This window comes from Panthera uncia, chromosome D2, assembly GCF_023721935.1.
Source record: "Panthera uncia isolate 11264 chromosome D2, Puncia_PCG_1.0, whole genome shotgun sequence".
Taxonomy (NCBI): domain Eukaryota; kingdom Metazoa; phylum Chordata; class Mammalia; order Carnivora; family Felidae; genus Panthera; species Panthera uncia.
Window position 1 is genome coordinate 25,754,129 of NC_064818.1, and position 27,822 is coordinate 25,781,950.

General features: G+C 36.0%; 1 pseudogene; it reads left to right on the forward strand.

Moving 5' to 3' along the window:
• The first annotated feature begins 19,622 nt into the window (after positions 1-19,622).
• LOC125933115 (nucleoside diphosphate kinase A-like) lies at positions 19,623-27,318 on the forward strand (annotated as a pseudogene).
• Positions 27,319-27,822: the final 504 nt, after the last annotated feature.

The following is a 27,822-nucleotide window of genomic DNA, read 5'->3' on the forward strand; positions in this document are numbered from 1 at the left end:
TCCTCAGTAAGACAAGGAATAAAGCATTTACTCACCTACTTTGCGATTGGCTTTCTTTCAGTCGACACTCCTGAAAACACAAAGACTTACCCAAAACAAGCATTCTAAAATGCAAAGATCCTCATAGCTTGGTAGGCTAGAAATCTTTGCAAATGTTTGGAGGGCAGGAAAGTTTCCCTAGAATCATTTTAACACCCCCTTAGGAGGCCACTCATTCTATTTTTTTTAAGTTTATTTTTACTTATTTTGAGATACAGAACAAGCTGGGTGGAGCAGAGAGAGAGAGAGAGAGAGAGAGAGAGTGGAAGAATATTAATCAGGCTCTATGCTGTTAGCACAGAACCCAATGTGGGGCTCAAACCACAAGATCATGAGCTGAGCAGAAGTCAAGAGTCCAATACTTAACTGACTGAGCTACCCAGGTATCCCACTGTTCATTCTTTATCAACCATTTTATCAATACAAACAGAAAGGAAACATCAAATAAATCCCTATGAAAGGACAAATGGTTCATTTTTGATAATATATATAATTATTTTAAAACCAACAATGTGTCAGATACTTTATTAAATTATGTATATTCATTATCACTAATCCATTCATGGATCAATCTGTAACTTTATATAGATAAGGAAACTGAGGCTCAAAAGAAAATGAATGAATGAATGAATGAATGATGAGTATAGCAAAGCAAAGACATAAGCCAAAATATATATCTGAATTCCAAAGCCTATGATTCTGGCTTTTGGGCAAGGGGTGGGGGAATAGGATAAAATTTGAGAAGAGGAAATAATGCTGATACAATTACTAGTTTACCCAGTGGCTGAGAGCAGAGATAGGCTAGAAAGAAGGAGAAATGAAGTTTAGAGGCCTAAAAGAATTTCACAAATGTTTTCCTTCGAAGTTGCCGTAACCAATGTCAAAACTCCATCAAATTACTTTTGTGTGAAGTTTGACATAAAATAATATAAATAAAATATTTTAAATTGGGCTCCCTATGTATAAACTAAAACTTTTAAAAATGTAAGGAAAGATTAATATAGTCCTATCAAGACCTTTGATAATCACTGACTAAACGTATGAATAGAAGCTCAGCATTATCACATATTTTTGTGAGTCTCTGGAAAATACCACGTGAAACACAAAGGCACATTACCTTGATAGCTTTTATTATTTACATGCAGTCAAGGTTTTCATGTATCTAATGAGAAACTCCTAAAGGCAACACACAACAAGATGGTTACCTTGGCAACTGAGCCTGGCCAACCACAGAAACATTTTAATAAGGCAGCCGCACCATCAGGGATAAAACAGTCCCAGTTTGACAGGGGAGTAAAATTGGCACACTGAACCTGAACAGGGCAGGAACACACATAACATGGGCACAAGCAGATGCTGTAATATGATGTGTTCTAAAATTCCACTTGCAACAAAAATCATTACTGCTCAAAAGCTACACTAGTTACTGAGGAAAGCTTAATATTCTGCTGTGCACTGGGTTCTCCAAGGTTGAGATTTTGGTCTGCCAAAATCTTTAACATCATACTGGATGGTCTCAGTCAATTGAGTCTAAGCACACAGATGATATTTTGAATGGGGCTTGCAAGGACACTGAAAAACTTGGTACTGTGCTCCATGAATGCCTTTGAAATAAATAGATTTAGAGATAACTGTAAAAGATCTAGAGATAACTCTAAAAGATCAAAGCTTGGGATGCCTGGGTGGCTCAGTTGATTAAGCAACTGACTCTTGATTTCAGCTCAGGTTCATGATCTCATGGTCATGAGACCAAGCCCTGCATCAGGCTCTTCTGCGCTGGGCATGCAGCCTGCTTAACATTCTCTCTCTTCCTCTCCTCCTGTCCCTCTCTTGTTTTCATGTGCTTTCATGAGCTTTCTCTCTCTGTCTCTGTCTCTGTCTCTCTCTCTCTCTCTCTCTCTCTCAAAAATAAAAAAATAAAAAATAAAGGGTCAAAGCTTAATCCACTGATCTCACCTATTAAGTAAGTAGGTGTGGAGCATTGAGAAGTGAGAACTGTGCTCTTCCTCAGTCCCTTCAAGCATATCACATGGGCATTTCTAACACTCTTCCTTTTTAAGTCTGAGTTTTAGTTGATGGTCTTCTGAGAAAGTTAATTGGAATGTTATTTTTTATAGACCTGACTAATACCCTACAAATTCGCTTTGGCACCATAGGATAAGGTAATTCAATACATAGGTAATACGCCAAACAGAGGAACCCAAATCCTACACTATTATTTCAGTAGGTACAGGCAGCTGGGTTGCAAACACCACACTGTAATTAACATATTCACTCAAAAATATTTCAACTGTTTAGGCTGAATGAATATGTGCATAATATCCTCCAAAAAACGTGCTCTATATTCCTTGCATTGAATCAGTGGGCCCTGTTAGAGGTAGTGAGAGTTCCAGTGTGTTCTCTGACCTAACTCCCAAGGCTGCATTGGGTACCCATTTTCCACCTGCTTAAAGAACCCTATAAATAATACTACTTATCACATTATTTTGAATTTTTGTATGCTGGCTTGTGTCTTCTTTTAACTTAAAACTCTTGGAGAATAGTAATCCTATTTGTATAAACGTATATCCCCAGGACTTTATCGGTATCTGGCTCAGCATAAGCGTAAAGTAAATGTATTTTGACTGAATCAGAAAAATAGGAGAGAACACATGTGAATATAATTCTCCTTGCTAGTGGAACCCCTGTTGACTTCTGATCTTTCCCGGGATGCAGTTTCCTCACACAGTCACTTGGTAACTTGGGTTTTTCTGATTTACATGGAAATAAATGCAGAGTGAGAGGACAGCTACTATTTCCCCCCTCTTTGTTAGATTACACTTACTCTGCATTATCGGTTATCTAGTCTTACCTGCTGGAATTTTCCCTGCCTGAGTACCCCAGATGTAAATCTCAGAGTTAAGACCTTACTTTTCAATGTGTCACATATACTGGTGTCTCCTCGTGCTCCTTGTCGACTGGCTACTTCCCTAAGAAGCAGCTGACTAAGCCCGATTAGGCTGTCTAATCATAGCCCCTGAACTGTGTCTGCCTCCAGAGCTGTTTAACAAATTATTAACATGATGAACAAGGGTTTTGCTTTTTACATTTTGTGCATTGTCTTTTTGCCAGGAAATGCCTAGATATTAAGTTTTGCCCTTGTGAAAAGCCAATCACATGTAAATGAGATCATACAGTATTTGTTGGTCTGTGACTGGCTTATTTCACTTCTATTGCTCTCCAAGTTCATCCATGTTACCACAGGCTCCTAATGCTATAATCCGTATGAGCGTGCAGATGTCTCCCTGAGATAGTGATTTCATTTTACTTGGATATATACTTCACTGTGGGCTGAATGTTTGTTTCCTCCCCCGAATACACATGTTGACATCTTAGCCATCAGCGTGATGATATTTGGAGGTGGGATCACTGGGGGTAATAAGGTCATGAGCATGGGGCACTCGTGAATGGGATTAGTGGCTTTATAAAAGAGACCCTCAGCTCCTTCATTTTATGTGAGGATAAATCGAGAGGAGTGCTACCTGGAAGAAGTCACTCCATAATGGCATCCTGATCTGAGACTTCTGGCTTCTGGGATTGTAAGAAATAAATGCTGTTTGTAAATCATCCAGTTGGTGACATTTTGTTATAGCAGCCCAAACAGACGAAGACATACACAGAAGTGGGACTGATGTGTCATATGGTAGCTCTATTTTCATTTTTTGAGAAACCCCCGTACTGTTTTCCATCATGGCTCTGCCACTTTCATTCTCCCCGACAGTGTGTAAGGATTCCCTTTCCTCTACCTCCTCACCAACACCTGTCATTTTTTTTTTTGTCTTTTTGATGGTAGCCATTCTAACAGATGTGAGGTGATATCACATTTTGGTGTCAGTTTTGCATTTCCCTCATGATTGGCGACACTGGGTACCTATTCATAGACCTGCTGGCCATCTTTATGTCTTCTGTGGAAAAATGTTTATTCAGGTCTTTTTCCCACTCATAGAAGCAGAGAGCAGAACAGTCACTGCCAAGGGTTTGGGGTGGGGAAAATAGTGAAATATTGGTCAAAGATTACAAGTTCAGATACGCAAGGTGAATAAGTTCTGGAGATCGAACACACAGTGTAGTGACTACAGTTAATGATATTGAACTGTACACCTGAATTTTGCAGAATAAGAGAATAAATCTTAATTCTTCTCACCAAAGGAAACAAAGCTAACTTTGTAAAAAGTATATGAAATGGTGGATATTGAATTTGATTGTGGTGATCAGTTCACATTATATATGTATGTCAAACATTATATCGAAACATCATGTGTGCACTTTAAATGCACACAAATTTATTCATCAATTATACCTCAATAAAACAGGGGCAACAGGCCTGCCAATCATCTGTTCGAAAATAGAGTGTATAGGCTCACTATTCCATCTTGATCTTTTAAATTTTTTTCAGATAGTAATATTTACTTGAAAGGTATCATTCAATCTTTACATTAAAGTTGTTGCACATAAGATTAATATTATATCTATTTTTCAGGTAAACAAACTGAGACTGAATGGAAGTCGTGTGTGATCTAGAACTACATAGAGTCTGGACAAAAATCCAGGTTTACTTTCTCTCTGAGAGTCCTCCAGGCTCTGCAAATAATATCCCATCTCAGAAAAAGAACTTAACATGTTTACGAATTCCATTTGAGTCACAAGAAATGTTGTATTATTCATATTGTTCTTAAAAGGAATGTTATGATAATTTGAGAGGATTTAAATATAGTGGTGAAACCTTAGGTGCACGATAAGAAACAAAAAGACTTTTGTATATAATTTGTCAAGCTATCGTGTTGTGGAAAAGTAGAAAAGGCTTTGAGGATTTTTTTTTTTTAATGTGGCATATATAACTTTGTCCCTGTTGTATATGGCATGGTTTGTATGTGGGAAAGGCCTCCTATTAGACATCTAATAGCTCATTTGGGGGCCACTGTTATATTAGAAGAGCTTATCTTTATATTTTTTTCCATTGTCTCATTTCCCTTAGAAATCTGTGCAGTTTCCTTTCCAGGAAAAATATAATCTGATTGGATGAGCTAAGAAGCTATTTCATAATAGGCTTCTTGATAGATAGACTTAATAAACATTCATTTAGACTTACGTCAGAAAGACCAAACAAATGTCATATTTTTAGAAAAAAATATAAGATGACCTTTTGAAACAAGGCTAACAATCTCCTACCAAGATGCCTAAGCGATATAGCTAATGTTGCATCTCATTTGTCATGATTTACAGCCACACAAATGACATTTGTATTTGAAAAGGTCAGGATGGATGATGTTATTGCTCAGTAAGAGTAACACCCACTACAATTTAAATTAGATATTTTACAAGTGCATTACTGGAAATTTTTAATGGACGCTGGGGACAATTGATGATACTTGCATCTGAAATATCCCCATTTGAAAATTATCACGGCCGTGTGTAATTATCTGTGATCGAGAGTGGTGAAGATGTTAGGTCTCAGAACTTTTCTTCTGGGTCGTATCTTGGGTCTATGTAAAAATCTCTTTGGGTCCACCTCTGCAGAACTTGCATGGCGCATGCTTTAAGTGTGTGTCTTAACTTTTAAAGTATCATCACAGGGGCGCCTGGGTGGCTTGGTCGGTTAAGCGTCCGACTTCGGCTCAGGTCATGATCTCACCGTCCGTGAGTTCGAGCCCCGAGTGGGGCTCTGTGCTGACCGCTCAGAGCCTGGAGCCTGTTTCAGATTCTGTGTCTCCCTCTCTCTCTGCCCCATCCCCACTCATTCTCTGTCTCTCTCTGTCTCAAAAATAAATAAACATTAAAAAAAAAAAAGTATCATCACAAACTTGTCTTCCAGTCAATTGATTGTTAAAAATTTAGGATCGATGGTGGGCAAACTTTTCCTGTAAAGCACTAGTTAGTACATTGTGTACATTTTGTGTTATTCATCTCTAGAGTTGTACTGTGAAATACACAAACAAATGTGTGTCTGTGTTCCAGGAGAACTTTATTTGCAAAACCAATGGTGGCTGAATGATCTGTGTTTTGACTCCTGATGGACTATCAGAGTTCTACAGTTTTGATACGTAAAAGTTATTCTGAAATCTTAATGTGCAAATTGCCAAATAATCTACCATGAACAAAATTATTCTTAGGGCTTTTTCTTTTTTAAGGAAAGACAGTCCCTCATTCCTCTTTACCCAAGCTTTTTCTGAAGAGCATAGTATTTCTGTGAAATATCGGTAAGTAGTTTTGTGGTAAGTATGTGATAGTTTCATGGTGAATTTGGGAAATATCGAATTAAAAAAGCATAACAGGTTTCTCTGGAGGAGAATGTGCAGGAACTTTTAATATAATGAAATGGACCATAGAGCAAAAGGAGAAAGGAAAAATTTTTTAAAACTTATCTGGTGTGTGAGCCTTTTCCTTTTTTTGTTTTTAACAAAACATTTTTCACTGAATCATCAGTGGGACACAATTTGCAAGAAAATTAACTTCAGTTTAATTTGTGAGGGAGTAGGTAGTAATTTAATTATTTAAAATGTTACCTTAAGGTTTTTTGGTTAATGTTTCTTTATAGAATTGGCAATTATCCATGTTAGTTCATAAGAAAATTGTGAAGTAACTCATGATATCTGTCATATAAATCTTTGCCTTTAAAGAAGGTTTGGAAATAAGAGAAAATAAAAGAATCGAAAGGAAAATTGACATTGTTGTCTTCATACTAATGATAACTTCACAAGTAAAAGCACCCTACTGGTTCAAAGGACCCCTCACAATTACACTTCGATGTTATAATGTTTGGGGACATTTAGGTAATGGAATCTCTTTATACCTTTTTCACTGCAGCCTGTTAGTGAAAACAATTTTAATAATATTAAAAATAATGTGATTTAATGAAAGTATAACCAGAAATATTTAAGTAAATTTTTCTTTTGTTAACTCAATCTCTAAACTTTTAATTTTTTTAAAATATCATTTTTATTAACAGCATAGTAAAAAATAGATGTTGACAAGGATGTGAAGAAAGGGGAATCCTCTTACACTGTTGATGGGATAACAAACTGGTGCAGCCGCTCTGGAAAACAGTATGGAGGTTTCTCAAAAAGTTAAAAGTAGAACTACCCGGTGACCCAGTAATTGCACTACTAGGTATTTTTTTTAAATATATGAAATTTATTGTCTAATTGGTTTCCATACAACACCCAGTGCTCATCCCAACAGGTGCCTTCCTCAATACCCATCACCCACCTTCCCCTCCCTCCCACCCCCCATCAGCCCTCAGTTTATTCTCAGTTTTTAAGAGTCTCTTATGCTTTGGTTCTCTCCCACTCTAACCTCTTTTTTTTCCTTCCCCTCCCCCATGGACTTCTGTTAAGTTTCTCAGGATCCACATAAGAGTGAAAACATATGGTGTCTGTCTTTCTCTGTATGGCTTATTTCACTTAGCATAACACTCTCCAGTTCCATCCACGTTGCTACAAAGGGCCAGATTTCATTCTTTCTCATTGCCATGTAGTACTCCATTGTGTATATAAACCACAATTTCTTTATCCATTCATCAGTTGATGGACATTTAGGCTCTTTCCATCATTTGGCTATTGTTGAGAGTGCTGCTATAAACATTGAGGTACAAGTGCCCCTATGCATCAGAACTCCTGTATCCCTTGGGTAAATTCCTAGCATGCACTACTAGGTATTTATCCAAGGGATACAGGTGTGCTGTTTCAAAGGGGCATATTAAGTACCTATTAAGTATAACCAAAGGTCCTAAATTATTGAAAAAATTAATGAACTTGAGAAAAAATATGATTGCACTGTCTTACAAATGATTCTTTCATATCTCTTATCCACCACCCATCACACACTGTCAGCTTCTTTCTTCCTTGCTGGTGGTTACAGCATAATGCTATCATATTCTATATTATGCACAAACTATATGTTCATGTTCAAATGGCTCTTTACTTATACAGACTTATTTTTTTTAGTTCTGCTGATATTTTTTATTTGTAATAATTGTTTGACTTATTTTTTGTTTAGGATGAGATGTATTGTATTTTTCCATAAAATTAATAAAAGTATATTTCTATTAATGATTTTATTCAATATATTTCTATTAATGGCCTTTATCCATTGGCAGAAGAAAATATCAGAATCGTTGGACTGAGGGATAGATGTGATATGTTTCGTTTCTATCAGTGTTTGTCAAATATTCCTAGTTAAATTGAAAATCTAAAATGCGGCTCTTACATCTTCCCAAGGACATAGTATTATGCTGGGTATTTGGTAGAATGATGAGATGAATCCTCCTAAAGGCGCAGCTCATGAGGCTTTGCTGGGGATCACAATTCTTGAGGAATTTCATTTAGAAAAAACAATCTCAATGAAAAGGCTTCTTTATAATGAAGCATTTTTGGAAATTACAGCAACAGAAACAATATGCAGAACGCACAAGGACTTGACTTTAAGTTCTCGCCACTGTGGTTATACTAGTGATATCACCATTCACAATTTAGTTAACTTTCCCAAGCCTCATTTAGCTAATCTTCTAAACGATAATAATAGGACCAATTTTTCAATATCACTGAGAAACTTAAGTGAGATAATGAAATTACACAGGTAGAGGAAAAATGTGTCATGTTTCTATGTCCCAGATGGACAAAACAAGCACAAGTCAACAAATAAATACGTGAAAAAATTAACTAGTAAATAAATAGCAAACAAAGTGTCAAAGACCTTAGAAGAGAGAGAATTATCTTTAACTAATGGATGTCAATAAAGAAGGAGGTGGTGTAAGAAGTGGGTATCCCTTTACTGACTGTTTTAAATAGAAAACAATGGGATATATATCAAGTATAAAAGAAAATATCTGAATAAATGCAGGTGGGCATGTGATGGGTAGAGAGAAAGACACATTAAGGAAGAGAAATTAGGTATGTGTGGCAAATCAGGAGAGAGCGTTTTGAAGAAAGTTGTAAAGGTAAATTTACATAGATCTGAGCTGATCATGCTATCGTAATTATTTTAAATTTCATTTAATAAAGATAAAAACTGGATGGTATCAGCTTCTAGTAGTGGAAGCTCTAGATATAATGATTAACTGGATGTGCATTAAAAGAAGGTAAAATTGGGGCACCTGAATGGCTCAGTCGGTTGAGCATCTGACTTTGGCTCAGGTCATGATCCTATGGTTTGCGGGTTCAAGCCCCACGTCGGACTCTGTGCTGACAGCTCAGAGCCTGGACCCTGCTTCAGATTCTGTGTCTCCCTCTCTCTCTCTACCCCTCCCCTGCTCATGCTCTCTCTCTCTCTCTCTCTCAAAAATAAATACTAAAAAGCATTAAATTTTTTTTTTTTTTTGAAAAAAGAAGGTAAAATTGGAGTAAAGTTTTCTTCAGTGTTGCCTGGGATATATGTGATAGTAATAACAGAAAAGGGAGAACAGTAAGAGGTGCAGATTTTAGTCCCAGAACTGGAAAAATAAAGATTAATATGGAATAGCATAAATATATGTATGAAACCAAATAATTTAAAAACACATAGAAATTGAGTAAAGTCATATATTGGGACTTGCTTATTTTTGAATTGGCTAAGATCCTTTAATTATAAACACATTTTTTAATTTCAAGTTTATTTACCCAATGAGATAGCATTTAAAAAGCAAAATAAAGCCTTGGTTAGTTGACCCAAGTGATGTGTGATGGTAATCCACTGTGTTGAATGGCTGACTCCACCGTATTCTGTTTTGTTAATTACAATAAGATAACAGCAGCTTTTAAATTTCTATCTCTGTAAGAAGTTAAGCAATCACAAAACTGTACAGATGAATTCTCAATCATTCAGTCCAAATTCTTTATTTCACAGATGCCCAGATGACTTACTGAAGGAATCAGAGCATGCTCTCCAAAATGTGAGTTGGTAATCTTTCCAAAACATGATTTAAAACTATTTCATTTTCTTGTAGAAAACATCACAGTATATGGTGATAAAGTGCGTAAAATCTGTTAGCATTAAGAAAATTCAGAAATCCTTCCTACCTCCCCAGTGATCCCTTAGGCAGGTTTTCAATGCTATACCCAGGGTTTATGAAGTTTATGCACTTACTAAAAGACTGAAGTTATGAATGTGTCAGTCTCTCAAAAAAAAAAAAAAAAAAAGCATCAGTCTCTCTTTAGAGAGTAAAAATCCAAGAAAGAAAATTGGGAAGAATCTTAATGATAAAAACAACAGTATATATGATTACTTTATGCAAAATATATATGCAAAAATGAAAAAAAAGAAAAAAATCTGAGTTATCAAATAAACTCCATGGCAAAAAAAACCCACAAAAACCAAAAAACAACATGCTCACACATACACACACAAAACAAACAACAACAACAACAACAACAAAACCCTACTAACCTGATTTTAAAATGGGCAAGGAATTTGAATAGGTATTTCTCCATAGAAAACAAGCAGGTATAAGAAAATCTGCTCAACATAATCATCAAGGAAATGGATATCAAAACCACAATGAGATATCACCTCACCCTGTTAGGAGGGCTACTATCAAACAAAAAAACATGAAAGACAAGTGTGCACTAGAATGTAAGGAAATTGGAATCCTCTACACCTTATTGGTAGGAATCCAAAATGGTATAGTCACTAAGGAAAACAATATGGAGCTTCCTCAAAAAAATAAAAAATAAAGCTACCATATGATTCAATAATCCTACTTCTGGGCATTTATCCAAACAATTTAAAGAGATATTAGCATTTCCATGTTCACTGTAGTACAAATCACAATGACCAAGGTGTGGAAACAACCTAAATATCCATCGATGGATGAAAGGAGAAAGAAAATGCAGCATATACATATAATAGAACATTATTCAACCTAAAAAAATAAAAGGGAAATCCTACCATTGTGACAGTATGGAGCCATCTTGAAAACATTATGTTAGGGGCACCTGGGTGGCTCAGGTCATGATCTCGCGGTTTGTGGGTTTGAGTCCTACATCGAGCTCTGTGCTGACCACTCAGAGCCTGGAGGCTGCTTCAGATTCTGTGTCTCCCCCTCTCTCTGTCCCTCCCTGACTCATGCTCTGTCTCTGTTTCTCAAAAATAAACAAACATTGAAAGAAAAAAAAATGAAAACATTATGCTAGGTGAAATAAGCCAGTCTTAGAAAGAAAAATAATGTGGATTCCCCTTGTAAGAGGTATCTACCATAGGCAAATGCATAGACTCAAATAGTGTGATGTTACCAGAGGTGGGGGGAGGGGGATGTGGGAAGTTGCTAATGACAGGCATACAGTTTCAGTTATAACAAGATAAATAAACTCTAAAGATCTTCTGTACAACATTGTACCTACAGTCAATAACACTTATTGTATACTTAAAAATGTGTTAAAGGGCAGGGGCACCTGGGTGGCTCAGTCAGTTAAACATCTGACTTTGGCTCAGGTTATAATCTCATGGTTTGTGGGTTTGAGAACTGCATCCTGCTCTCTGCTGTCAGCATAGGGCCCACCTGGGATCTTTTCCCCCTCCTTCTCTGCCCCTCCCCCACTCTCGCTCTCTCTCTGAATAAATAAACATTAAAAAGAAAAGATTTACAAAATGTGCTAAAAGGGCAGATCTCATGTTAAATGTTCTTACCAAAATGAAATAAAAAAAATTAAATACCAATACCAAATAAATATCTCCATTTTGCAATGAATACTATGTAGGACGTTCACTCTCTGAAAATGGCTAAAATTTGGAGCTATTTAAATGTACTTAAAAAATAAAATGATGCGTAAGAGTAGATCCAAAATTTTCAGTGTAATACCAGCAATGATAAGTAAAATATGTTATCTGTTATACAATGTCAAATATTTCTTCTAGCTTCATGTTTATCAAATTTTTTTTCAATTCATGTCCTTGGAAATATATAGACATTTTATTAATAACCTCAATTTTATATTGAAACAATAACCTATTTAAAATTCCATACAGTTTTGAGGTGCCTGGGTGACTCAATCAGTGTGTGTCTGACTCTTGATTTCAGCTCAGGTCATGCTCTCATGGTGGTGAGATTGAGCCCCACATTCAGCTCTGAGTCGGGCTCTGCAGTGGGCATGAATCCTGCCTAAGATTCTCCCTCTCAATCTCTCTCTGCCCCTCCCCCATCTCTCTTTCTCTTTCAAAATAAATAAACTTTAAAAAAATTCTTTACTGTTTTCCAAAGTGGCTATAACAACTTACATTCCTATCAACAGCGCATGAGGCTTCCTTTTTTCCAAATCCTCACCAACACTTATTATTTCTTGTCGTTCTGGTTTTAGTCATGCTTACAGATATAAGGTGATATTTCATTGTGGTTTTGATTTGCATTTCTATGATGATTAATAATGTTGAGCATCTTTTCATGTGTCTGTTTGGCCATCGGCATATCTTCTCTGGAAAAATGTCTATCAGGTCCTCTGCTTATTTTTTAATCGTATTTGTGTGTGTGTGTGTGTATGTTGAGTTGTATAAGTTCTTTATATATTTTGGATATTAACGCCTTACCAGATACATCATTTGCAAATATCTTCTCCCATTCAGCAGGTTGCCTTTTTGTTTTGCTGATAGTTTCCTTTGTTATGCAAAAGCTTTTTACTTTGATGTAGTCCCACGAGTTTATTTTTGTTTTTGTTTCTCTTGCCTCAGGAGACATATCCAGAAAAATGTTGCTATAGCCAATGTCAGGGAAATTACTGCCTGTATTCTTTTCTAAGATTTCCGGTTACAAAATGAACACAACACAAGAATAAAAGGCACAGCACAAGGAATATGGGCAGTAATAATATCATAGCATTGTATGGTGACAGACGGTAGCTGCACTTGTGGAGACCATAGCTTAATGTATAGAGAAGTTGAATCACTATATTGTACACCTGAAACTAACATAACATTGTGTTTCAATGATACTCAGATAAGAAAAATAAATAAATCAAATTCCTTAAATATTATTTTCCTTCCAACCAAATATTCCTCTCTGGATCTTTTCTGCACTTGAGATATATGGATATAACTATGTAGGAGAAGATTTCCTCAGGGATGAAATTCACTGACTTAGTTGATGGGACAATAACTAAATTAAAGAAAACCTCAGGATATAAGATAATTTACAAAATTCAATGGTATTTCTGTGGGTCAGCAGCAAAAATTGAGATGATACACAATTATTGGAAAATAATAAAAAAATGTTTAACATAAGATACTCAGGAACTAATTTAATAAAGAATATTCAGTATTCCTACACTAAGAAAAACAAAATATTACTAAACGAATTTGAAGAAGATCCAAATAAAATATACACACATAATATGTTCAGTGATTAGAAAACTCAAGGATTTGAGAGATGCGTTGCCCTCAGTAAGGATACAAAGAAAGTGCCATCAAAATCCTAGTGGTTGTGTAAAGGTGCACGTGTGTGTTGGTGTGCGTGCACTTGCACACATCTGAAAATTTGGGCGGTAATTAAAAAACGCACTTGGAAATGCAAAGGATATAAAATAGTGAAGAGTAAAGATGGAGACCTTAAACTACTTTACTTCAAGACGTAGAGTAATTAAAGACATGTGATCAAAAGAACAGAACATAAAGAAATAGACCCACACATATGTAGTCATTTAATCTTCAACAAAGGCACAAATGTCATTAAATATTTAATGTTTAGTATTTTCAATACATGACGCTGAACAACTGGATATATATCTATGGAAAGACTCTAAGCTTGACCCCTGCCTAACACCATGCTCAAAAACAACAACAACAGCAACAAACACTTGGAATATATTGTAGACCTAAAAGAAAAGTAAATTACATTGAAATGTAAATCTACTCCTCAAAAAATACTATAAAAAAGAAAAAGAGTAAGTCACAGACTAGGAAAATACATTCATAGTTCATATACCAAACAATAGAATTTTAAACATAATATATAAATAACTCCAATAACTCAATAGTAAAATCAACAAGCTTTCAGACGAATGAAAAAGACTTGAAAAGACATTTCATTAAAGATTTATGAATATCTAATAAGCTCTTTGAAGTAAGCTTAACATAATTTGTAATCAGAGAAGTGGAGATTTCAAACACTTTGATATATCACTAAAAACTCACTGCATGGGCTACATTTAGGAAGATTGACAATATCAGGTATTGGTGAGGATGTGAAACATTTAAGACTCTCTTGCATTGCTGCTCAAACTATAAAATGGTACAAACACTTTGGAAATGAAGTTTGGCAGGTTGTGCATAGCTAAAGCACTTATGGGAGCTACCAATTCCACGCCTAGGTGTTTTCCCAAGAGAAAGAAAGTATTTTTCATACAAGTATTTCATGTGAATTTCAATAAATCTTTACTTACAATAACCATTAGTTGGGAATAGAAATGTTTATCGTCAACAATATTTTAAAAGAATGTCAGATACTCTCATCACTGATGAACACCAAAGACATCAGTCTAGATAAAATGTGGTTAGGTGGTTGCCTATAGTATAAAATGGTTGAGAGATTGTAAAATGCTGCAGTGGAGCTTTCTGGAATGATGGAATGGTTATAATGTCAAGTGGAATAGTGGTTAAGCGTTTCATTTGTCAAAACTCATCAGATTATACATTTAAAATAGTGTGCAATTTTATAGGTATAAATTATATCCATACAAATGCTAGAGAAAATATAAACTGAATGCTATATTACTTTTATATAAAGAAAGTTTTATAATTATGAGTTAAAATTTAGATATAAAAAAGAAAGAAGTGATAATTTGGACTTAGTGATGCTGAAAAAAAAAGCATTGCAGACAGGAGCATCAGAAGCAAATAAAATAATAACTAAAGAAAAATAATTAAATTTGTAATAGTTAATAACTTTTTGTCTATCTATCCACTTTTCCATTCATCACTTTCTATCATCTACTTAATATAGTTATAAATGTTACATACATGTAATCAGAGTGGTCACAAATAAATACAAGTGAAGTGGCTCCTGATCACATAAAAGATGCTCAACTGTACTTGAAAAGAATTTCAAAATAAACTATGAAGAGATATGTATGTATCACATTGGCAGAAATCACAAAACTTGAAAACATATTTATGTTCCTATGGAGAATAGACACTCTACAGATTGCTGTGAGGAATGCAAAATCACACAGCACCCATGGAAGTGAATCACACAGTACCTAATAAAATTACCTATACATTCAAGCTTTGATACAGTGATCCCACATACAAGAAATCTCTCCTGTAGATATACCCAGAAAAAGTTGGAAAGACTTTTCCAGAAAGCTCTCCATTGTAGTTTTTCTGTGCCACCAAAAAGACCACAAGTAGCATAAATGTTTGCCAGTAAGAAACAGTGTAAACATAGTGCTATCAAATTCTATGGAGTAATCTCCAAAATATATTGTAAGAAAACCAAAGAGGTGTGCCTGGGCGGCTCAGTCGGTTAGATGTCCAACTTTGGCTCAGATCATGATCTCATGGTTCATGGGTTTGAGCCCCATGGGTTTGAGCTGACAGCTCAGAGCCTGTAGTCTGCTTCAGATTCTGTGTCTGCCTCTCTCTCTGCTTCTCCCCCACTGACGCTCCGTCTCTCTCTCTCTCAAAAAAAACATTAAAAAAAATTAAAAGAAATATTGTGCCCATGGTTATTAAAAAAAAGAGAAAGGAAAAAAAATAGGAAAAACAGTAGAAGCCAAAGAGAGCCTATATTTCTCTAACTATACCTTAATTTGTGAAGTTGACTTTATAACTTGTAAATACATATATGTATGGATAGATAAAACTATGTGGAATATTTATCAACTCAAAGTCAAATACAGATATAAAAATTAACATATATTTCAAAAAATTAATTGAATTTTAAAATCAAAGCCAAAATGAAATAAATATCCTGTGTATCAAGATGGCAAAAAATCCCAGAAAAGAATATTTCAAATGATTTTACAAAATAGTAATTTGTACTCCTCCTACTATGCACTATTTTAAGAACAGATAGCTGGAAAAAAGTTTTTTTTCTTTCTTAAACATTTGCTTAGCTATTTAAAATCCTTTGTACTTCCAAACAAATGTTTTAATTATTGCACATGCACACGCATGCATACACACACACAGGAATACACACTGCTGTTGGGATTTTTATGACATTTCATATTATCTTTATCTTTCACTTTATTAACGTCTCTTTACATAATTAAATTTTAAATGTTTAAGTTATTATGTCATAGATTGTTTCACTAATTATCGTAAATTTCATAATTCGATGCAATATTATCATCATTAGAGAAAATAGATGCAAACTAAATCAAACATATCAAATACAAAACCCTATTCTCCCAAATTTAATCTTGAGATATAAGTATGAATTTAGGGTATATTTTCTCCAAAACAAACACAAATAGTAGCAAAGAACACCCATAAACCAGACTACGGTATCTGAAAAACTACTTCCCAATAAAAAATACGAAGATGTATGAAAAAAATGGCTGATTCCAAGAATGGGGGAAGCACGCAAGATAAGCCTGATCCCCATAACATGGTGGATCAGAATGCAAAGTAGTTATGAAAATCGACTGAAGGTCCAGGAACAAAGGTAAAGAGACTGCTATTGGCCAAAAATAGGACTACCTAGGAAGCAGTGAAAGTAATAGTCTTAGAGTGAATTGTATCAAATACATTTAAATCTAAGTATTTGTAATAGTTTGCAGATCAAAACAAAAAACAAAAAACAAAAACAAAACCAAACAAAAAAACACCTCGTTGGCTACTTTCCTAAAAAATAGTACTTATGGGAGGAAAAGTCGAATTTTTACCCTGTGTTGTGTGACCTCTGACCTCAGGGTGTTCAAATAGTTAAGGGAGATTTTTTTTAACAAAAAATATTCATATAATAAATTAAGAAAAATAGTTGAATTAATATGTCACAATTTTGTAAACCCCAGCAAAATAATGTAATGGCAACATGGTTTATTAATGACAACAACAACAACAAAGTACAGGGAAAACAAAAAGGTAGGGAGTAAAAATGAGGTTAAAAAATATTTAAAGTGAGAAAATCTTGATTGGATCCTGATTCAAAGAATCCATTTTTGAGATTTCCGGGGAAACTTGAATCTTCACTGACTGTTAGTGATAATTGTTTAGTGTGTTTTTAAGGATATGGTTATGGTATCATTTTTATGTTGTTGTTAAAGTCTCATCTTTTATTGATACTACTGAACTATTCGCAGGTGAAATGGAATGGAAGCCTAGGATCTACTGGAACATGATACCTTGCCAGGGAGAAGATGGTATGGGATGGCCATGGGATAGTAGTTGTTGAAACTGGATGCTGTGTCCACGGAGAAGAAAGTCTCTATTGCATTCTTTCTCTATTTTTATGTATTTGAAATCTCTCAAAATATTTCTTACAGTATTCTCTCTCCTTTAAGATAAGATAGTCTGTCCACCCTAGTGCCAAACTCCGTAGATAGGCGTGTAGCTCCAATGTGCTTGTTTTCTATGATGACATGTAATTTGATTCATTGTTATTGATTTTATACAATTTAATGGCAACATTATTTATATTTTTGGCTCTATTCCAGTTTGTTATTTTTTGAAAGAAAGAGCGCAAGTCGGGGAGAGGGAGAGAGAGAGAGAGGGAGAGAGAAAATCCCAAACAGGTTCTGCGCGTGGTCAGCGTTCAGAGCCCAATGGCAGGGCTTGAACCCATGAAACCATGAGTTCGTGACCTGAACCAAAATCAAGAGTCAATCGCTTAACCAACTAAGCCACCCTGGTGCCCCAGCTATATTCCAGTTTTTACAAAGAATGTAGTATACTAGAAAGAACAAGTGCTTTGGCTTCAGACAGTTCTGGGTATGAATCATGGCTCTAACACTTACCAGCTATGTGATTGATTTTTCAGAGTTTACTTAATCCCTGAGCCTCTGTGTGCCATCTGTGTAACAAAAATATAATAAATGGAATGCTGTATGTATTTTGGCAAGATTTCCTAGCTTAACTTCACCTCTGGTTTCAGAAAAATCTGAGAACATATGCGTCTGTCAGTTTAGGTTGCTGTTACCAAAATACCATAGACTGGCTGGCTTCAACAATACACAATTTTTTCTCACACTTCCAGAGGCTAGGAAGTTCGACATCCAGGTGCCAGTAGATTTGATTCATGGTGAAGGCCCTCTTTCCAGATTGTGGATGCTGATGGTCACCTTCTTCTATAGCCTCACGTGCTGGAGAAAGGAAATCCTGGTATTTTCTTCTCTTTTTCTAAAGGCTCCACCCTAGTGATGGCATAAAAACTTAATTACTTCCCAAAGGCTCCACATCCTTTATCACCACTTTGGAGATTAGTGCTTCAATATATGAATTTCAGAGGGACACAATAATTGTGCATAAAACTATGAAAAATAGAACAGTAGTACATCCAATTTCCTTGCAATGGAGGGTTTGGAGCCGCTGCTAAAAGAACATGTTCTTTGGGGAGAAAGAAGTAGATATGCCAATAAGGCCACTTCAGGTGGCTGGTTGTTGAAGAGGATGGAATTCGTGATGCAGAGAATAGTGGCGGTATATTGAGAGGTCTAAACCTCCACCATTCACCTGGCACATGTGTAAGTAATAACATGATCACAGAAAGAACTATTTAACGGAAATACTCTCTGACCTTGAGAGCACAAGATGTGATCTTTGAGATCTCCTCTGCAAAACTGTAACACTAAATGAGCAAGAGAGGAAATTCTGCCCACTTTGAAACAAGGTAACTGGCAGTCAGATGTCTTGAGGATATTGATGCGATTATAAAGTGTGATGGTAGAAAGGGGTTGCTAAATGGACCTCATGGTTTTGTCATTTATTTCACTAAAAGTTATATTTTTATACCTATTGTATACCATTATATTTGTAGTCATAGTGGTGATTTTGGTAGGCTAGAAATATGAAGACAAAAGGTGGCTTCAACCTGCAAAAGCTTACTATTTTACTTGTTATTTTAAAATATTATATCACATTTGGGGCGCCTGGGTGGCGCAGTCGGTTGAGCGTCCGACTTCAGCCAGGTCACGATCTCGCGGTCCGTGGGTTCGAGCCCCGCGTCAGGCTCTGGGCTGAGTTCGAGCCCCGCGTCAGGCTCTGGGCTGATGGCTCGGAGCCTGGAGCCTGTTTCCGATTCTGTGTCTCCCTCTCTCTCTGCCCCTCCCCCGTTCATGCTCTGTCTCTCTCTGTCCCAAAAATAAATAAAAAACGTTGAAAAAAAAATTAAAAAAAAAATAATAATAATAAAATATTATATCACATTTGAGAAATATTTCTTTTAATGTCAAGGACAAGGATACTATTATACCGCAGGTACTAGTCAAGCAATTAAGAAAGAGACAACATAATGGGTAAACATTTTAAAAAGTTGACACAAAATTATCATTAGTTTTCAATATTTTTGTACGCTTGAAATTCTAAAAATAATTATATGTAAAATTAGTACAAAAAGTGAGATAATTTTGTGAAGTGGCTAAGTATAAAATTAATATGCAGAAAAAAAGAGCCTGCATGATTGTAAATAATAATCAGGAGTTACGATGGATGGAAAACAAGACAGTTTAAAGTACTTAAGAATAAATTTAAGAAGAAAAGCAGAAAATCTGTATGAAGAAGAATGTAAAATACCGATCAAGGGCAAGAAAAAAAATCATCATAGGAATGGAAGAGCTTGGAGAAGACATAAAGCTCCATGCATGTGGAGCTCCATTCATTGATTCCATTCATATGACTCTCATATTATTCCAGTTCTCCAGAGAAACAGAAACAATACAATACATGCCTAAATAGGAGATTTATTGTAAGTAATTGGATCATATGATTACACAAGTTAATGAGTACAAAATACACAGTGTGAGTGAGCAGACTGGAGATCTAGGAGAACTGGTGAAGTCAACCAGCTGTTTTCTGGAGAATTGGGAGGCTGGCCTTTTTGTAACATGCAAGACTTCAACTGATTGGATGAGGCCCATCCACACTATGGAGAACAATCTGCTGTACTCAGAGTTCACTAAATTAAACATTAATGTCATCCAAAAAACACCTACCAGGTGGACAAATAAAATTAATCATAACTTTGCGCTCTCTCTCTCTCTCTCTCTCTCTCCCTCTCTTGAGAGAGGGGAGGGGCAGAAGGAGAAGAGAGAGAATCTCAAGCAGGCTCCACACCCAACACAGAGCCCAATGCCAGCCTCAATCTCAGGACCATGAGATCTTTCATGACCTTGGAAATCAAGTGTCAGATGCTTAACTGACTGAGCCACCCACGTGCCCCTCTCAGTTTTTGAGTAGTTTCCTTTTTTTCAGTGTTTATGAGATATATAATATTGCATAAATTTAAAGTGTACAAAATGTGCTGAATTGATGCACTTAAATGTTGTGAAATGATTACAACTATAGCATTAGCTAACACCTTGCATCAACTCACACAATAACCTTTTTTTCTAATGATGAGATATTTAAGATTTACTCTCGTAGCAACTTGCGAGTGTACGATACAGTATGGTTAAGTATGGTCATCTGACTTTATATTAGATCCCTGAAAGTTATTCACCTTATAACTAAATGTTTTACCCTTTGACCAGCATCTCCCCCTTTCCTCCACCCCCAGCTTGGCAACTATATTGTGCCCTCTGCATGTAGGAGTTTGGTTATAATTTTTTTTTAATTCATGAAAAAAGATCTGTTTACCAACATGATTCAGTACATCTTATTTCACAATTGTAATAGTTCTTTCAAAAGGTGGGAACAAAGATGTCTGTTGTAATATAATCTTGTGAAAAATAAGATGAGAGTAGAAGTCATTGGAAGAGCCTCCTAGGAAAGTCCTGTGTAAGAGAAGGGCCTCTCACTGGCATGCCCTTTCACTTATTCCTAAAATGAAGATGGTGGTGGTAAAGCAGCTGTTATGTAACCATGAGGTGACAAGATGAAGGATATAAACCACCATCCCAAGATGACTGAGTGGAAGTTTTGACAGTACTGTGTCACTGACCACATTTTCAAACCACCATATTGGCCCCAGATGAAATACTTTTCAGTTCTTGTTACATGAGAAAAATTAAAATCAATTTAGATACGATCATTACTTAGATCTTCTCATACATTCAGACAGGTTGATGTCTAATATAGAAAAGTGCATTGCCTTGTTTTAGTTACCTTATTTAGTTAGGTCAATTGTCCTCAATTATCCCTTCTCCATCTTCACCAAGGTTGTCCCTTAGGACGGTCTCAGACAGTCCAAGTCATGGTGACCCATGGTCACCCTGGTAAATAAGGGAAAGACTTCAGAGTGTGTGCCCCTGCATGTTCAAGGCAAACCTAGACTTATTTCAGCAGTATCCATTTGAAAAAAAAAATGATTTGTAAAAATCATACAAATTTTTACAGCTTATACCAGGATACTCCTCTGTCCTTTTAGAGTCTGGAATGATGACTATTGTTCTCATCCCTTCTCCTGTTAAAATTTTCTCCTGGCTGTAATTCAGCTAAACCAACATAGCATAGCTATTTTTAGTTGGAATCGCTTTTATGTGATTTCTCCCCCTTCTTTTCACAATGAACACATTAGTGTCCAAAGACACTAATATTTAGGAAGTTTTTCTAAACATTTCACAGATTTTTCTCTCAGCTTTAGAATAGATGGGAGCCATTCAGAGATTGAGAGAAACTAAAGTTTTGCACATTTTCCAACAAAAGAAATTATAATAAAAAATTAGCTATGAGCAGAAACATCGTTTCTTGCCTGTTAATTATCCATGTTCAAATCCAGTTAAAAATACCTCACCCACTGTATTCTTTATTCCTTATTTTTATCCAGAGAATAATTAATGTTGTAATATGCTGTAAAGAAAGGCTGCTGTCCTATACCTTTTTGAAGGAATGAAAGCTGAAAACGGGGTGAAAATGATTTGTTTACCTCGGTTCGAGGTGAAATTGCTTTAATTTTTCCAGCTGCATTGCTGCAGTAATTTAAAAGCCTGAGCACGTCTCTCTGTATCATTAAAACAAAACTGGAATTAATACACAGCCCACTCAATCCATACCATAAAGCAGTCAAGGAAATGCTGATGGTGGTTGAGCTATTGATACCTGGTTAGGTTTTATAAACTAATAGAGTATATATCGTCAACAATAATGCTGATAATGAATTGATGATGTTACACTTAAACAAAGAAAATGGCTTGCCTGAAACATTTGCTATTTGAGAAATCACTGTTTCTTTCACTTCATGCCTAAAGCATGGATATGGGCAGGGAAAATAGTACCCACGAGAGGAGATACTATCACATCAGTAACCTCAAATGCGAAATGTGTCAGCCAGATAGAACATTTGGGTTCTACAAAAGCATTGTTAGAACATACCATTTTCTGGTGGGGATGTGTTAATTTTAAGTTCTCGGCATTACAGACAAAGCTCCCTCTCTACAAAACTATCTCTGTTTTGAATAGTGTAAGGAGCCTCGTATTGTTTTGTACACCTCTCCTTTAAGGTGTGTGTGTGTGTGTGTGTGTGTGTGTGTATACAACCCAACAATTTCAATTCTATAGATATCTATAGACAATCTGGCATGGGTGCATAGAAGACATATATAAGAATGTTTTTTGTAATATCTAAAAAAAGTGGAAACAGCCTAATGTCATCAATAATAGAATGATTAATCATCATACATTCATTCAATGAATAGTATGCACAGTGAAAATAAATCAACAAGCCATGCGTGTCAACCATGATGAATCTTAAAAATGTAATATTAAGAAAAGGAAGCGAATTACGTTTGAAACTTTATGGTATCTTCACAAATGCATGAAGTTCAAAAGCAGACAGTTAAACAATACAGCTCAAAAGAATGCTCGACATGAATTTAAGGAGAACAGCTGCTTGTAGGGAGCAACTGTAAGGGGTATGATGAAAGAGGGGTAGAAAAAGGCTTCCAAAATACAGTAAATATTCACATTTTTTATTTTTTTGGTGGAAACAGAAGTGTTTCTTACGTACAAAATGGAAATCATATATAAAATGTAAAACACTGTTATTGGCTCTCTTTTCCTCTCTTTTCATGATATCATGAAATAAATTTTCACAAAGTGCCATATATTACTATTATTCCATTTTCTGTAAAGCCAAGCTTAGGCACATATTAATATTGCCAAGGTCACAGAGAGTGAATTGCTTAAGGTATCACAGCTGGCAGGTTTCAGAACCGTGATCCAGACCTTCCTAATTTGAGGGCAAAGCAAATGCCCTTAATGCCATGATCATAGACACTCTGCCCTCATTGCCACATCTAAGCACATGCATGATTTTAATGTGGTTGCAATCATTTTACATCCTGAATTTTAGGTAACATTGCATTCAAGAAAGTAGTCTGCATCATTAATAGCTTTTGAAAATATCCATAATATTGGTTACACATTATTTAATCCTGTCCTGCCATACTTTATTTAAATAACTTGTTTATTTCCAATGCCTCAATATAATATTGTTTGGGGGACATCCTTAAACATATCCTCTATTTTTACAGCGTAATTTGTAGAAATGTAATTACAGTAAAAAGTACATATTTTTAAAATTCTAATTGCTCTCTAAAGAATCTTTTATCAGTCAGTATTCTCACTAGCAGTTTATGAGAGAACAAGCTTTTCGAAAATTTGAGGAGCCTCTGGGTGGCTTAGTTGGTTGAGTGCCCAACTTAGGCTCAGGTCATGATCTCACTGTTCCTGAGCTCAGCCCCGCGTCTGGCTCTCTGCTGTCAGCACAGAGCCTGCTTCAGATCCTCTGTCCCCTCCCCCCAGCCCTCCCCCACGTGGGCGCGCGCGAGTGCTCACTCGTGTGTGTGTGTGTGTGTGTGTGCACTCGTGCGCACTTTCTGTCTTAAAAATATTTAGAAAAGAGAAAATTTGACACCTCATGATCACATTTGTTTTCATTTCATCCGCATACATTTAATAAACAACGATTTGGAATTTTTATATTCTTACTGATCTTCCTTTCTTTTGATGATCTTGTACTTCTTTTCTGTAGATGTATTACCATTTGCATTTGTGTTTGATAAGATAATTTTCCTTAAAAAAGATACTAATTCTTTTTCATGGTTGTCTAACTGTTTTGCTATTGTACATATATCATTTAATTTTGCTTTTGACTGTGTTTTTATAATCTTTAAAAATCTATGTCGCTTTAAAAGAATTTTAATATGTTTAGGAAATACTTTCCTTCACAAAATTCCATACATAGACACATCTTTTTCTTTATATTTTTTAAACTATAAGTTCAGATGTAAGATGTAAATGACATTTTTTATATTATTTCTTAATTTTTTGACAATGTTTTGTACTTTTTTTAAATTTTATTTTAGAGAGAGAGAAAGTATGAGCCACAGAGAAGTACAGAGGGAGAGAGAGAGAGAGGGAAAGGAAGAGAATCTTAAGAAGGCTCCCTGCTCAGCATGGAGCCTGACTTGGGTTTAATCCCATGGCCCTGGGATCATGACCTGAGCCAAAATTAAGATCCGAATGGTCAACAGACTGAGCCATGCAGGTGGCCCAAATTTTCAGCAATGTTTGACTATCACTGAATTTAATTAATTTGGGTATTTTAAAACTTATGCATAGGGGCGCCTGGGTGGCTCAGTCGGTTGAGCGGCCGACTTTGGCTCAGGTCATGATCTCGCGGTCCGTGAGTTCGAGCCCCGCGTGGGCTCTGTGCTGACAGCTCGGAGCCTGGAGCCTGTTTCAGATTCTGTGTCTCCTTCTCTCTCTGACCCTCCCCCATTCATGCTGTGTCTCTCTCTGTCCCAAAAATAAATAAAACTTAAAAAAAAAACTTATATATATATATATATATATATATATATATATTATGTACACATTGGTCAATTTCTGAGCTGTCATTCTTTTCCACTATTTTCTCTGTCAACTTTTGCCCCAAGGACCTTTAAATCGTCAACCCATCTATCAATTTTTGTATCAATACTATATTGTTTTTTAACATATTGGTAGACCAAATCATAATTCTTTTGGTAGAAGATTCTATATTTCTAGAATATTCAGCATTATAAATTTAGTAGCATCATCAATTTGCACTGCACTCCATTTTCAATTCTTCACCTAGCAGCCAGGGTGATCCTTGAATAAGTTGATCACATTTCTCAGTGTAAATATTCTAGCATGTGTTTTACCTCATTTTACAATTTAAACTATGCATAGGTTACACATCCTCATGGGATATGACCACTCCACTTTGGCCCCATTTTTGGACCTAATTCTCCTTTCTCTCATTTTGCTATAGTCACTCTGGCCTTCTTTGTATTCTAGTGACAAACTAAGTATATGTCTTTCCATACAAAATACAGTTGAAATTTCATAGTTTTCAGTATGTCTGTGCTTATGGCAAGAGTAATTTGGAGGAGAATAAACCAGCTAGCTCTTTCAGTACATTTTAATCAGAAAATACTTCACAAAATTTATAGATCTTAAACTGATGTTGGCATTAATTTAAAATAATACTACAGTTGTTTTCAAGTATTCCATGAACTAAATGTGAAATAAATTTGTAAACAGATAATAACTAAAGTCCCTGGGTCAAAAGCTGATCACAAAAATGCTATGGAATTTGGGAGTGACTATAAGCCCAGTTGATAATCAGGGACAGGAGAAACTCAGAAATATGCCTTAGCCCAAGAATTTTGGAGATATTAGCTATATCACACAAGTCTCACCCTCAATTTTGTTATGGCAAAACCTATAATGCAAACACATCCAATAGTCATATTCTGTGAATGTCCCTGTGTGGATTAAGCAGAAGTCACTAGCTAGCCCAAACAGTTAGAATTTTGTTTTTCTTATTAATCTTCAAAACAAATGAAAAAGGAAATTATCAGGCTTTGTTTATGGATGAAAAGCGTAACAAACAAATTTTCTATGCCTCAAGTATCTTTATTGGGCATAAATTTTCCTAAGCAAAACCTCAGTTCTTTAAAAAAAAAAAGTTGTTTAATGTTTATTTATTTTTGAGAGAGGGTGAGCAAGCATGAGTAGAGGAGTGGCAGAGACAGCGGGAGACAATCCAAAGCAGGCTCCAGGCCCTGAGCTGTCAGCACAGAGCCCGAAGCAGGGCTGGAACTCAGAGTCTGTGAGATCATGACCTGTGCCGAAGTCCGACATTTAATCGACTGAGCCACCCAGGAACCCAGCAAAACCTCAGCTTTTAAGAGACATTCTCTTTTTTTTTTTTCATTTTGATTAACTAAAATTCATTTGTAATTCAGGCTGTTATTCCACCAGAAGAAAGTAATTTAATCTAAGTTAGTTGAGGTATTTTTTGTGTGTATCCAAGGATCCACTCTCACAATATCTCCTTTCCTCAGGGCTCATATGTACTTCATGGTAGGAGTAGATTACAAAAAGGGCATTTTATCATCATTATCCATGTGGATATGGGCTAGGCACCCAAGTCCACATCGGTTCTGAATTCATGAGGCCAGGCAGATCAAAGCCATGATATTTGGTCTTAATTACGTGGCCACTTTAGAGCCTGCAATTTTTCAGTTATTTTGATGGTCCAGTAGAGGACATGAAAATGGTATGTGACATCAAAAGCTAACATTAAGTGTTGCCATTGGTTGCAGCCAGAGCAGCTAGAGGGGTCACGGCCAACAGCGAGCACACCTTCATTGCCATCCAGCCCAATGGGGTCCAGCACAGCCTTGTTGGGGAGATCAAGCGTTTTCAGCAAAAAGGATTCCATTTCATTGCTATGAGATTAATTCAGGCTTTTTAAGGAACACTGCATTGACCTAAAGAACTGACCATTCTTTGCTGGCCTGGTGAAGTCCATGCAATCAGGTCCTGTGGTTGCCATGATCTTAGAGGGACTGGATGTGGCAGAGACAGGCTGAGTGATGCTCAGGGAGACCAATCCTGTGGGCTCCATACCTAGTATAATCTGTTGAAACTTGTGCATCCAAGCTGGCAGGAGAAGCTTATCCATGCAGCAATTCCATGGAGGTTGCAGAGAAGGAGATTGGCTTGCGGTTTCAGCCTGAGGAGCTGGTAGATTACAAAAGCTGAGCTCAGAACTGGATCTATGAGTGGCAAGAAAGCAGACCTCAGTGCTTTGCCCATTCCGTTCCCTGTCCCTTCCAGGGGCAGGGGACCAGGCTGTAGCAAATCTGGTTATTTTTGATAACTTCCTTGTAAACTGGAAGGGGACTCTTGGAGCTAGAAGTACTGCCTGTATGGTATTATGTGCTACTGTCAGATTAAAATGTTCATCCCAATGTTAAAAAAAAAAAAAAAAAAAAAAAAAAAGCTAATGCTTGATAAATTTTGTTTCTGAATTTTTACAAAGTAGGGTTCCATTCTGGGAGATGGGAAACAAGTAAAAGGCAAGAAAAACTATTGAGAATGAAAAGGAAATTCATCAGTCTCAGTTTGAAATGAAACTACTGAAGAACATAAAATCAAAGATGAAAGCTATTGTTTTTCCAATTTGTGGTTTGTGGCATTGAATAAAACTAGCCTGATTGTAATACAAGCGGCCAGAATGTCAACTGAACTGTAGTTGTACTTGCCACCTTTTGAATTTATCTACCTATGGAATCTCCACCAAGTATCATCTTGGATATATGATAGAATATATGGTTTCATATGTGTATATATTAATAACCAACAAATATCTACATATAAACCTAACACATCTGAAAATCAAATGAGCTGAAAAAGTAGCTCTCAATACTC